Here is a 12,026-nt window from a genome sequence, read left to right as displayed (position 1 = left end):
GAGAGAGAGAGAGAGAGAGAGAGAGAGAGAGAGAGAGAGAGAGAAAGCATGAAAAGGGGAGGGGCAGAGAGAGATGGAGACACGGAATCCAAAGCAGGCTCCAGGCTCTGAGCTGTCAGCACAGAGCCCTATGTGGGCTTTGAACCCATGAACCATGAGATTATGACCTGAGCTGAAGTCAGATGATTAACCGAATGAGCTACCCAGGTGCCCCTATTGTCTAGGATAATCTCTGTAGTGGTTGCATAATAAATATTTGGTGAATTAACTATAAATGAAGGAGTTAAATATTTTTCCATATATAACATGATGTAGGTAGTGATCTATCTGTTTGAGGGACTTAGTAAATTTTACTGGGTAAGGATGACATTTGGGTGGAATATCTGTCACTGAATTTGTCACTTTACCATCATGGGATCATACCTATGTCCATGAGACAGAATGCTGAAATGAAAATATAAATAAAGGCTAAAAGAACTTTTGACCAAATTTTAACAGTTTTTCAGTACTTACATAACAATTTCTTCAATTGTGATGAGGAAAGGTATTCAAGGCTTATTTCACAATCAGTTAACTTAACAGCAGTTCACAGTTATAGGTGCTCTCAAGACAGCCCTTCTGGGCTACAAATGCATGAGGTTTATGATGGCAAATTTCAAAAAATGAGTGAGAGGATCAAATCATGTCAGAAACAATGTTCAGGAAACTGACAAAACTATGTAGAGAGAAATTAGAGAAAGCTGAGAATTCTCTAAGAGAGAGTTGGTGAGCATTGAGAGAGCTGCTGCTCCCATTTTTTTCTGTCTCTCTCTCTCTTTTACAATGAATGTAACCCATTTCCCTCATATTTGAGGGAAAAAATAAGATGTAGAATTCATGAGCAATTTTCATTGTTAGAGTGGAAACATCTACCACATAGATATTAGAAGAGTTAATATTTTATGTTACCTACTTTGGAATAAGGAATGCCAAGCAATAAAATTTGACACTCAATCAAAAATTGAAATGATGAAAAATACTTTTAGCTCTTAGGATTCTTCAAAAATGTAATATAATTAAAAAAGGACAGCATATGTCTAAACATCTGTGTTCTTTATACAATAAAATATCACTTTATGTATGTTGTTTTGAGAACTCTCTAGTTATTTGGTCAATCAACTATTTAGTAATTCTCTGGGGTTTCACAGTGAAAGGATTCTTCATTGTTCTTATGAATTTCTACATTTTAGATTCGTGAAATGTCTTGGCATCAACTACAATCAACTTTTATTTCCAGACTGAAATGTCTATAAAAACCACTTTGGGAATTATGTTTTGTTTATTTTTAGTTTAGATGCTCATATGTTTCATAAAGTATTTTACTTCAGTTGGGAAATATAAAAATAAATTACAAGTAAATATTCAAGTAATTTTACAAATGAATTTAGAAATTTTGATTGTGTTTCAGAAGCACAGGATCAGTAATAACATTCTTTAAGTTTGATGCTATTTCATTTATATAGTGTCCCACATACGGAGTCTCAGAAGAAGCATAACAAATTTCAAAAACTCTATGTCATAGACCTAGTAAATGACAGATCCTTGACTCAAACTTAACTTCTGACTCTCTAGCATCCATCATGTTTCTCAGTTTTTTTTTTTTTTGTTAATCTGCTTTTGCTATTTTATTACCTATTTATATAACATAAGGGAAATCATTTAAAATTATAGTTTCTGCATATATGAAAAAGGAAAAGTTGGGGTGCCTGCATGGCTCAGTTGGTTGAGCATCCGACTCTTGATTTCTTTTCAGGTCATGGGATCAAGCCCCCCTGTCTGGCCCCACGCTGAGCATAGAGCCTGCTTAAATTATTCTCTCTCTCTCTCTCTCTCTCTCTCTCTCTCTCTCTCAAAAAAAAAGGAAAAGTTTTGTTTGATGATCGTAGAGTTCTCTCAAAGTCTGAAGTATATTAAGATGACACTGATTCATTTGTATTTCTTTGTTTATGGGCCTGAACAAAGCCATATTAAAATCAATCATTTGCTAAATAAATAATAACAATATGTTATGTTAATTTATGGGGCAAAAAGTCCTAACAAGATCTAAAGGGACTTAGAAGCACAATGCAAAAAAAAAAAAAAAATGTGCCAAGAATTATAATTATGTTACTAGCATTGACAATAAGTGATCAGCCAAAGGGAAAAGAAAAAAAAAAAAAGGAAAAAAGAAAAAAAGTCCTGTATTTTGTTGAAAAGCATCTTTCTTAATGAGGGTTACTTATTGGGTTTTCTACACTTAGAATTATTTTTTAATATCTATGTCTTAAACATTTCCTAAAGGTAATATTTATAGACTAGTTTTTATTTTCAAGATGTTCTCACATATTTGATCTTGTTTCATTCTATTAGAACACTCTGAATTAACTTGAACAAAGGTTTAACTTTATTTTGTAGGTGCTGAATTTGATATGCTGAAGAAGAATGTGTGAAAAATATTCATGGCTGCTTAGTGAAAGATGGTTAGGTAAAAAGCGTGTCTTATAGCTACTAGAAACTCTTCTCACACACAAAAAATGCACTATGATTTTTCCTTGAATGATGGCTCGATATTTGATGATTATGACTAACAATGTACTTTTACAAATCAAATAAGATAATAGTTAGCTTTGTGAACAAACCTGAAAATCATTTCCCAAATGGAACATTTACTTCTATTGTTAATATGCAATGCTTTTATAGTAACTGTATTTTAAGTCTTATTTTTATGAATGTTACACTACTACATTTAAGAGTATAGAATTATTATAGCTATCCCGAAGGAATGTAACCATTGTATAGTACAAAAGTTGTACTAGTATTTTAAAGACTTAAACTTTAAACAACAAAGTCTTGATTTAACAAATTGAATCCTCAACTGGCTCTATGATACCTGAAAAATATCATTATTGGTGTTTGCAGACTAGGTCCCTGGACACTGTTAATGAACAATGATACATTGTACATAAGCTTTGGAGAAAGGATGTCTGTGTTTAAGAGATGATTAACAAATTCAGAGAGTAGCCTGAATTTAGGAAATATCTGGCTCCATATGATCCGCTACTATTTTTCCCTCAGTACAATCATTTTACACCATTTCTGTGAACCATTTAGCTAGAGCTTTTTCCTCTCTCCTATCAGCGAAAATCTTATCAAATGAAATGAGTAAGTGGCTGGATAACGATGCCTGGGGTTTCTTATTTAAGGTCAGTGGCAGGGCGGGGTATTGTTACATTGCCATGTTGTGCTAAGCAAGGGTTTATTTATAATCTAGAGCACACACATCCACAAACAGCTTAAATCCCTGCTCTGTTCCCAATAAACATTTAACATATTCTGCTCCATTTACAATAGGACTATAATCACGGCTGTAGATGCTGGATCACCAGCGCTGCACAGTTAGGGGAATACAGAGATATTGACTGTATGATAGGTGAAAAACATAATTACAGGTGTTTGCAGAAGACTGGATCCCTCGCCACTTCTAATGAAGCAATGATACATTGTACATAAGCTTTGGAGAAAGAATGTCTGCACTCAAATGTTGGTGCAGCCACTATTTCAGTTTAAGCCGAGGGTCATTTTTCTCACATTCAAAAAGAATGATTCCAACAAGATTATTTCTGAAATCCACTGAAATTGTAAAATTCAGTGACTTCTTGTATCTTAAAATTTAGTATTATAAAATAAGTCACTTTTTCTAATTATCCTTTCTTTCAATGTTCAGTGTACGTCAGTAAATGTTGTAAAACACTATATAATGAAATTAAAAATATAATTTATTTAATCTTCTTTGCTCAAGTTTAAATCAGGAATTACAGCCAACCTTTTCTTCTCCAGCTGTTTTTGGAAGCAATAAGCCTGAAAATACCACTCTTGTGGTTATCAACGATCACGTATGCGTAAAAATTTCTAGTATTTATATATATACGCACTAGCAAAATTTAGTAAGCAGATAACCAGGGTTATTATCTTTTAAATTATAAAAAACATTTGTCACATCCCACATCATAGGGATTTTTAATATGAATGCCTGTATTTGCACTTAGATGGCCTGGCCAAAGAAAGTGCCAGGCTCTGCCATTACGGATATAACAAATGTCTACAATATTCTTAAGATTTGTGATGTTGGAAGCGTAAGTGTAAATTTTGAATAAATGTATGGAAGGTCAACAATGCATATTTAAAAATAGGTAACAATCCATACATTTAGCATTGACTCATATATTGCAACTTGATGGTTTGATTCATTTTTGTCCATTTTTTTAAGAGTTTAATAATCAAAATATATCATCAAATTTTTTTTTCTTTATATAAAATTTAATTAGGTGGAACTAAAATGAGAATAAGGCTTCAAGACAATATATCTTTTTCCATTGCTCTACGATGTTTCAAATCAATTCACAACCAAAGCAAATACTAGCAAATTTGAATTACATCTACAACTCTCTTATTAACCTTCTAAATGACCTATAATTTCAGTTCAATTATGTAATAATTGTGTGTAATAAAAACTTGAATATGGAAAATAGAAAATAAGTCCTCTCTATTACTTAAATAACTTCATAATGTTAGAATATGAATATACATATAATATACATATTGAATAAATGATAACTACATACATAATTATATACACATACACTAAGTTATTATTTATTCATCTTTCAGAGAACATTTCTGTGACTCCCCCACACCCAAATGAATTTTGGATTGTATGCAGATTTTTACACAATGCTAATTTAACACAAGTTCATTTGGGTGTGATTTTCCCTCCAAAATGCTTCTAAAAACTCATTTCCAGCATTAAGACAGTAAGTAAGAAATTTGTAATCATGAGTATCAAGGAGTTGGTGATGTCAGAAACTGAATTCAAAGGCCTGTTAAGGCCATGCAGTAATGTTTATCAATCAAAAAGTCAGATATCAGAAAATAGGGATAGGTGAGTTCTGTGATAAAAGTTTTGTGTCTGCTCTTCTTAATGCAGTTTCCTCCCTCCCCCCACCCCCAGCCCCAAACTGCACTGTACTTGAGCTGGCCAGCATATGACTCTTTTTGCCTAAGGGCTTTCTTTTGTTACATTGAGATGCACAGATGTGCTAAGATTAAGGTTCCCTAGGCAAGCCCTCAACCAATAAATGAAGGAAATTTGTGCACCAGTATTCTGGCTCCCTTTCACATGGAAGGAATAGCTCTGAGGTGCTTGCTCTCAGAATTCACCAGCAAGATTAAGCTCCAATTACCCACAGCAGAGGCTTGCTTGCTAATGCACCCTATGTTGGATTTTGGCTCTTTTCCCTTCTGTCTCACTTCCACTTTCCTTGCCAGGGTTTCTTGGATCACCACTCAAATAAACTACTTGTATTCAAATATTTGCCTAAGGATATGCTTCCAGGGGAACTGAAAACTAAAATATCTGTCTAAATGTGTTTGAATTGCAATAAACAAAAACCTGTAAAAGGCAAAATAAAACACACGCATCTCCTAATCATTCTAAGTCTTTACTGGAAACTTTCAATCAGGACCTACTCACAGGGTTCAGTCAGCAGGCTTAATTCCATTTTTAACTGTGGTCACAGAAGAGGTTGAAGCATATCGGCCCAGTATGATTCAAATTGGAGTCATTTTTATGCTAGTATATCCCCAAGCCTACTGGTTTTTTTTATGCTTTTATGACTGAATGCCTAGGAATGAGGCAATTCATGAAACTGTTATGAATTTTAGTTTATAAACCCTAAGAACAAGATACCTTTCTTCTGTATATTTTTGATAAATCAAATCAATCTTGACTTTAAGCATTTATTCCAACAGGAGAATGGGACATTTAATCTGCACCATTATCATTAGTCTCCCTTAACATGAGGGCAGAACCCGGTTTCTTAAAGCCAAAATGCATCATGGTCCCCTCCAGTTGTCAATTTAATAGGCAGTGATGATATCCCCTTTATTCCAGTAACTGTGTCCTCTTCAAGTCAACTGCTGTTCATGTTTGGGTTACCACACTGTTTAACAATGCTCAGATTTCTAGAACCTTCCCACATACCACAAAGACACTAAGAGGTCCTGCCAGAGAACAGGTGAAAATCATGGAGGAGTCCTAAAGAGTTTTGGGGTATTTCTGGGAAATTTCCTTTTGGTCTGAGGAAATTTCAAACTGTCTCAGACTCTTTTTCCTCTTCTTTTGTTTCCTTCTCCTCTTCTTCATCTTCATTCTCCACCTAACCTCCTTTGCCTCCCATCTCCCATTACCATTGCTTCCATCACCATATTCCCTCTCATTTCAGCCTTCTTCTCAAAAAAAAAAAAAAAAAAAAAAAGTTTATAATGAATTACAAGGCAGATAAGAAAGTACTCTGAAGTACATTTTTGCATTCCGTGTGGGCACAAACTTGCCCAAAGGTTGAGAAACATATACCTTGCGAGTAGGTTTATCAACAAGTAAAAAGAATATCAAAGAAAAAATATCTTAATTCATACTTCAGCATTTTTCTTCACTATAAAGTTAAATGGAACCCAATCTACATTATAAATTAATGTTTGAATTTAATACTGTGTATCCAAAGTGGGGTAATTATGATAATAGATTAGCATGTTGCACTTAATAAGAAGAATTTGCTATTTCTCTTTAGTTTTTATCTTGTCATTTTTTTTTTGTTTTCTTAACAATCTATATGATAATATACATTATATGTTGGAATGGTATTCTGAGAAAATGTGATCATTTTGTTTTCTTACTACTAGGAAATACTAAAAAGTAAAGATAAATCTTCAGGAGCCTAAAAAATATTTTTTTCTACCATGTTTTATCCCAGGTCTTAAGAGTACTGAACACAAGACTACAAATTGAATCTTACTACTTACAGATGGATATATAGATAATTTCCTGTAAATAGATCTTCAAATATGTACCCTGGACTGCTACCAAGATATCGTGGTTACTCTACAGTGGTGAGCAATTACAAAGAGACCCTAATTGTCATGGTGATGCTTTTGTTCATAATAGTATTTTTGGCTTTTTTAATTCATGTTTTTGTTAATATTTTGCTGAGTGAATCCATGGGTTAAGTTTTCAGAAATCCATTTCCTGATGCACTGCATGTCTAAAAATGCATTTTTCCCCCCACACTAATTATTTACTCAAGCCAAGTATAGAATTCTAGGTTCAAAATCCTTTTACCTCATCACTTTGCTAAGGCTAGTTTGAGTTTCTTTACTTTCATTCTTAAGCTCTGAATTTTTTTTAGAATGTTACTGCTATCTTTAATGAGTGGAATTTTTATTTTTTCATTATTTCATTTTTATTTTTTTACTTCTATTTTTATCCTGAATAAAAGCATATGATTTAATTTGGTTTACCCTAAATGTAGAACCTAACACAGGGACCGAGATAGAGCTAGTTTATTCATTAGATAATACTGGGAAGCAAGAGTAAGGAAGCAGAGAGCATGAGACAGAAAGGGGGAAAGGCAGTGTAGGGTATATTACTGAAAATGCTGATGTAGCCAGTGGGTAGTCAATTCCATCAGGACCTCTGAGAGACACACAGGCACATCTTATGACTTTTTGTCTAAAGGCCAGGAGGTTGGAATATCTGCCCATGGCTTCCACTCTCTACCAATCTCCAAGTGTTTTAATTCCCCCGAATTTCCAAGATTCTCTTATATGGAGCACAAGAGCTCCTAGAACTTCCAAGAAATACTGAGACAGGAAAAGAGAAGAGATGTGCATTCTTCAGGTAAAACTTGGTCAGCATACCAAGCACCACAACGGAAATCCTAGGTGAGGGTTTGACAAAGAGAACAAAAAAATGTATAGTTAAGTATATGGTTGAAAAAGTAACATGAAACTGTTACTGAGATCTAATTGATCTCATCTCTCTCTCTCATATCTCAGGGGTTGCTGGGCTCAGAAAAACAGCACTAACAAATTCCCAGTTGCTGAGGGCAATGCTCATCTGTCATCTTAGACCCATTCCCTTCTTTACTTTATCTACACTTTCAATCTACTACTCTTGTATGCACCTTAGCAATGCCTAGAAAAAGTACTGTGTTTCTTGACCTTTATCTCCCCACTCTCCTAGGTGACCAGTTGTATCATCTTAGACTTTTGCACTTAAAAAGCCACATCCTTTAGGTCATTGTTGGTCTCACTTCCTTTCATCACCAAGAAAGAAAACTTATCAAAAGAGTTTCCATAAGTTCTCACCATCATCTCTACTATTAAAAGATAAACTGATGCAAATTGAAAATTTTTAAAGTTTGATTGAGCAAAATTGATTCAAATCAGGCAGCATCTAATCTAGCAGATAGAAAGGAGCTCCAAGGAGCTGTACAGAATGAAAGACTTTTATAGGCCAAGGGAGTAGGACAAGGAAGTTGCACTAGGCAATAAAGGAGGTTGGCTATTGCAAGGACACTTTCCCTTGGGAAATGGAAGGGGTCTATCAGGTGGATTGCCTGATTAGTGTTGATCGGGTGATTCTTGACTGACTGGTTTAAGATTCCATTCCTGGGAGAGTAGAAACTGTAATTATGCTAAGTCATAGTTTGGTGACATGGGTCTTAATATAGGCGATTCCTTTTGAAGCCTGTTGTCGTGTTTTTAATATGACACACTTTTATTATTTGTGGTCATAGATTTGTCTCCTTTCCTTCTATGAGGATGAACCACCTCAGCTCCTAGCTAAGGTCAAGCTCTCTACTTGGTTGCTGTATGCTGTTGGGGAAATACAATTACAAACAAAATTTCCTGCCAACCCAGGAAACCTCTTCAAAGAAGAAGAGAAAGAAAATGGTTTTATTATTGAAAAAGCATTAAACCAGAATGTGATGTATATCAAAGGTAGTCTGCTAAAGACAGAAAGAAATTATCCATTTACATAAGTCAAACAGACACAATGCATTAGATACATCTTCATGACAAACTATTCTTAACTAGGAGGAATTGATGGCACCATTGGTTACACATAGTTCATCCTAAATTCACCTGGTAATTATGACCATCTGTGTTAGCTAATTGGCTTTATCCAAAGGAAAAATAAACTTCTATCTTTATGAGGGAAAGTGGTTTTGCAACTTGGAGTGAGGCACCTACTGAAGTGAAGCCTATCTTCTCTCAGAAACTGGGAAATAAGGGGTTTATATTCCTTGATGGTTCTATCTCAAAGGGAAGCTTTCCAGGCCCCTGAGAAAAACATTCTTGACTGTGAGACCAGCAAGAGTTTCTTAAGCTTTTAAATGATTTACATACATGTATCAAAGGGGCAGAGAAAGAATTTACAGTTACCTAAGGAAAATGCTACCTAAAGAAAATGTTCCAAGAAAAGGAAAGAAGTGGGGAATTTCCTTCCCTTTTTGCATGGGAAAAAACATTACTTTCACTTTGAATTTGTTTTTACCCTTACAATTCCATTCCTTCCTTTCTTAGTATCATCAGATTCTTCTATTCTCTGGACTGTTCCCGTAAATATAAAATATGCTGTGATTTCTCTCAACCAAAGAATTTAAAAAATTAAAAAAAAACAAACCTATGTGCTTTTGACTCCACTTTCTATCAATGTATAGTCCTATCCTTTTCCTGAAACAAGATTTCTTGAAAGAATTTCTGTATAATCTGTGTCCAATTTCTCTTTCCAGGCTCTTTTGAACACACTCCACTTACAACAATATCCATAGTGCTGTTTATTCATCTTTCTTTACTTATCAACAGCATTTAACACATTGACTAAATGTGTGTGTATATTTATCTGTATATATGTATATATACATGCATAAAATCATACATATATAATCATACTTCACATATAAATGCACATATATATATATATATATATATATATATATACAATCATATTTCTCTTGCCATTTTAATTTCTCTTCTCATTGGAACTCATTTCTTCATTTGGTTCCTAGTTTGCCATACTAATTTTCCTTCTTTCTCTAGTGAATATTCCTCAGTAAGCTTTGCTGGATTCCCCTCTTCAAAATCCCAACGTCATAACACTAGAGTCTTTCTGTCCTTGAACTTAGCCTCTATCTATATTTACTCCTTTGGTAATTTTATGTGCCCCTGGCTTAAATACTACACACAAACATATACTAATTATTTATAAATTTCTACTTCTAGCCTAAATCTCTCCTTTTATTTTTTTTTATTTTTTAATATGAAATTTATTGTCAAATTGGTTTCCTAGATCTCTCCTTTTAACCACAGACTCATGAACCCCAATGAATATCAAACACACACATAAATTTAACATACCCAGAGCTGATGTCCTGATATTCCCCACACATCTGCTCTTTCCACAGTCTTCCATGGTTTTGTAAATGGTAAACTTGATCTCCAGTAGCTCAGGTTCCAAATTTGGAGCTATTACAACACCTCCCCATCATCTCCTATTCTTCTTTTCCTCCTTTATTTTTCTCCTTTGTTCTTATGACTAGACGATATGTTGGACATTTTACATGCTTACCTTGATTACTTTCTACTCCTTCGGTAGAAAGTAAATTTCATAAAAAATATTTTCTTCATCATTACATTCTTGTGTTTGATCCAATGAGTACTCAGTAAATATCTGTTGAATTAATGAATAAAAATGAATATTTTCTCCATTAGACAAATTTTATCTTTAATTGCCTGGATGCTAAACTACAAAGGAATAAAGAGGAAATATGTTGAGCTACTAAGATGGATGAATCTGAGGTTGAGAAATCCAATTTAATGAGTTCTAAATTAGATTTATATAGCATTACTAATGAAAGTTATTTCGAATTTAAAATGTCCATGCCTGTTCTTGTACCTGGAATTTTCATTAGTTGGATTATAACTGCAACTGATCAAGAGAAATTTTGGTATAGAAAATTCAATCTCACCAGTTAAAATACATTAAGCTTACTCAGAAGTATTTATATCCTCTTTACAATAGGTCATTTGCAATATTTCATAAATAATGTGCTCTCACCAGTATTTTTTTTTTCTCCCCCACTCCTGGGCTTGCTGACTTCTCTTCTATTATGCTTCAGGTAATCTTACTGGCTCTGACAATTAAATTTTTTTCCCCAGTTCTATCTTCCTTTGTGATAAAAAGAATTGAGTTTTCCCTGGAGTAAACTGCGAGCGCTGTAGGGAATAACTGTCTTCACTTCAGACATCGGTTGCTCAGAAAAACTCTAGACTGATATCTCAGCATGTAGACACAATTGTAGATGTTTCTTTAATAATCTGCTTGTGTTCTCTGCACCAAGCAAGGAAGGCATAATCTTTAATATCTAAGTAGACAAAATTATATTTATTTACAAATCATTGCGTTTTTCTTTGGCTTGACATCAGTCATTTGGTTGAGCTCTCTAAAGTCACACTTCTTTTGATCATAAGCACGTTAACAGGTAGTATTTTTAGTATGTTTTAAAATTGACATCACTCTAGAAAAAGTAGTCATTCCTTTTGCCATGAAATTGTTTTTCTAATGCTATTAAATAATAACCATATTAAATTGATAAGAATTTAAATAATGTAATATTTTCAAACAAGAATTGTACTAAGAGCAGTGATATTTAGAATTTAGAATGCCAATAAAGTCTTTTAAAATATAACATGGACAAAATAAGCCTTAACATAAAAATAAATACGATTTTGAATGTAAAAGCTTTCATCTTAAAAATGTGAACTCCATTTTGTATTCAAAAATTAGATTGTGACTTTTTCTTATCATGCATTACAGTCACAATTGTATGCCCTGGAAATAATACCTTGTGTGTGATTATTTTTCTGAGAATTATATACATGTTAATTCCACTTAAATGGAAAATACTATTGATCAGAAAAACTCATAATTTTGTATTTAAAAAATTATACTTTAAAGACTATTCCTGTCAGCTTGAATCCATAGTTTACAATGGGATCGTCCATAAATATAGATTACATCATAAACTATCACCATACTGAAAAAAAATATATATCTTAGTCTATGTTGATGCCACTTACTATATCTCTCTGAAGGATCATGTTGGAAC

This window comes from Neofelis nebulosa, chromosome 1 (genome assembly GCF_028018385.1).
Source record: "Neofelis nebulosa isolate mNeoNeb1 chromosome 1, mNeoNeb1.pri, whole genome shotgun sequence".
Classification (NCBI taxonomy): Eukaryota; Metazoa; Chordata; class Mammalia; order Carnivora; family Felidae; genus Neofelis; species Neofelis nebulosa.
Note: the sequence above shows the minus strand (reverse complement) of the source record.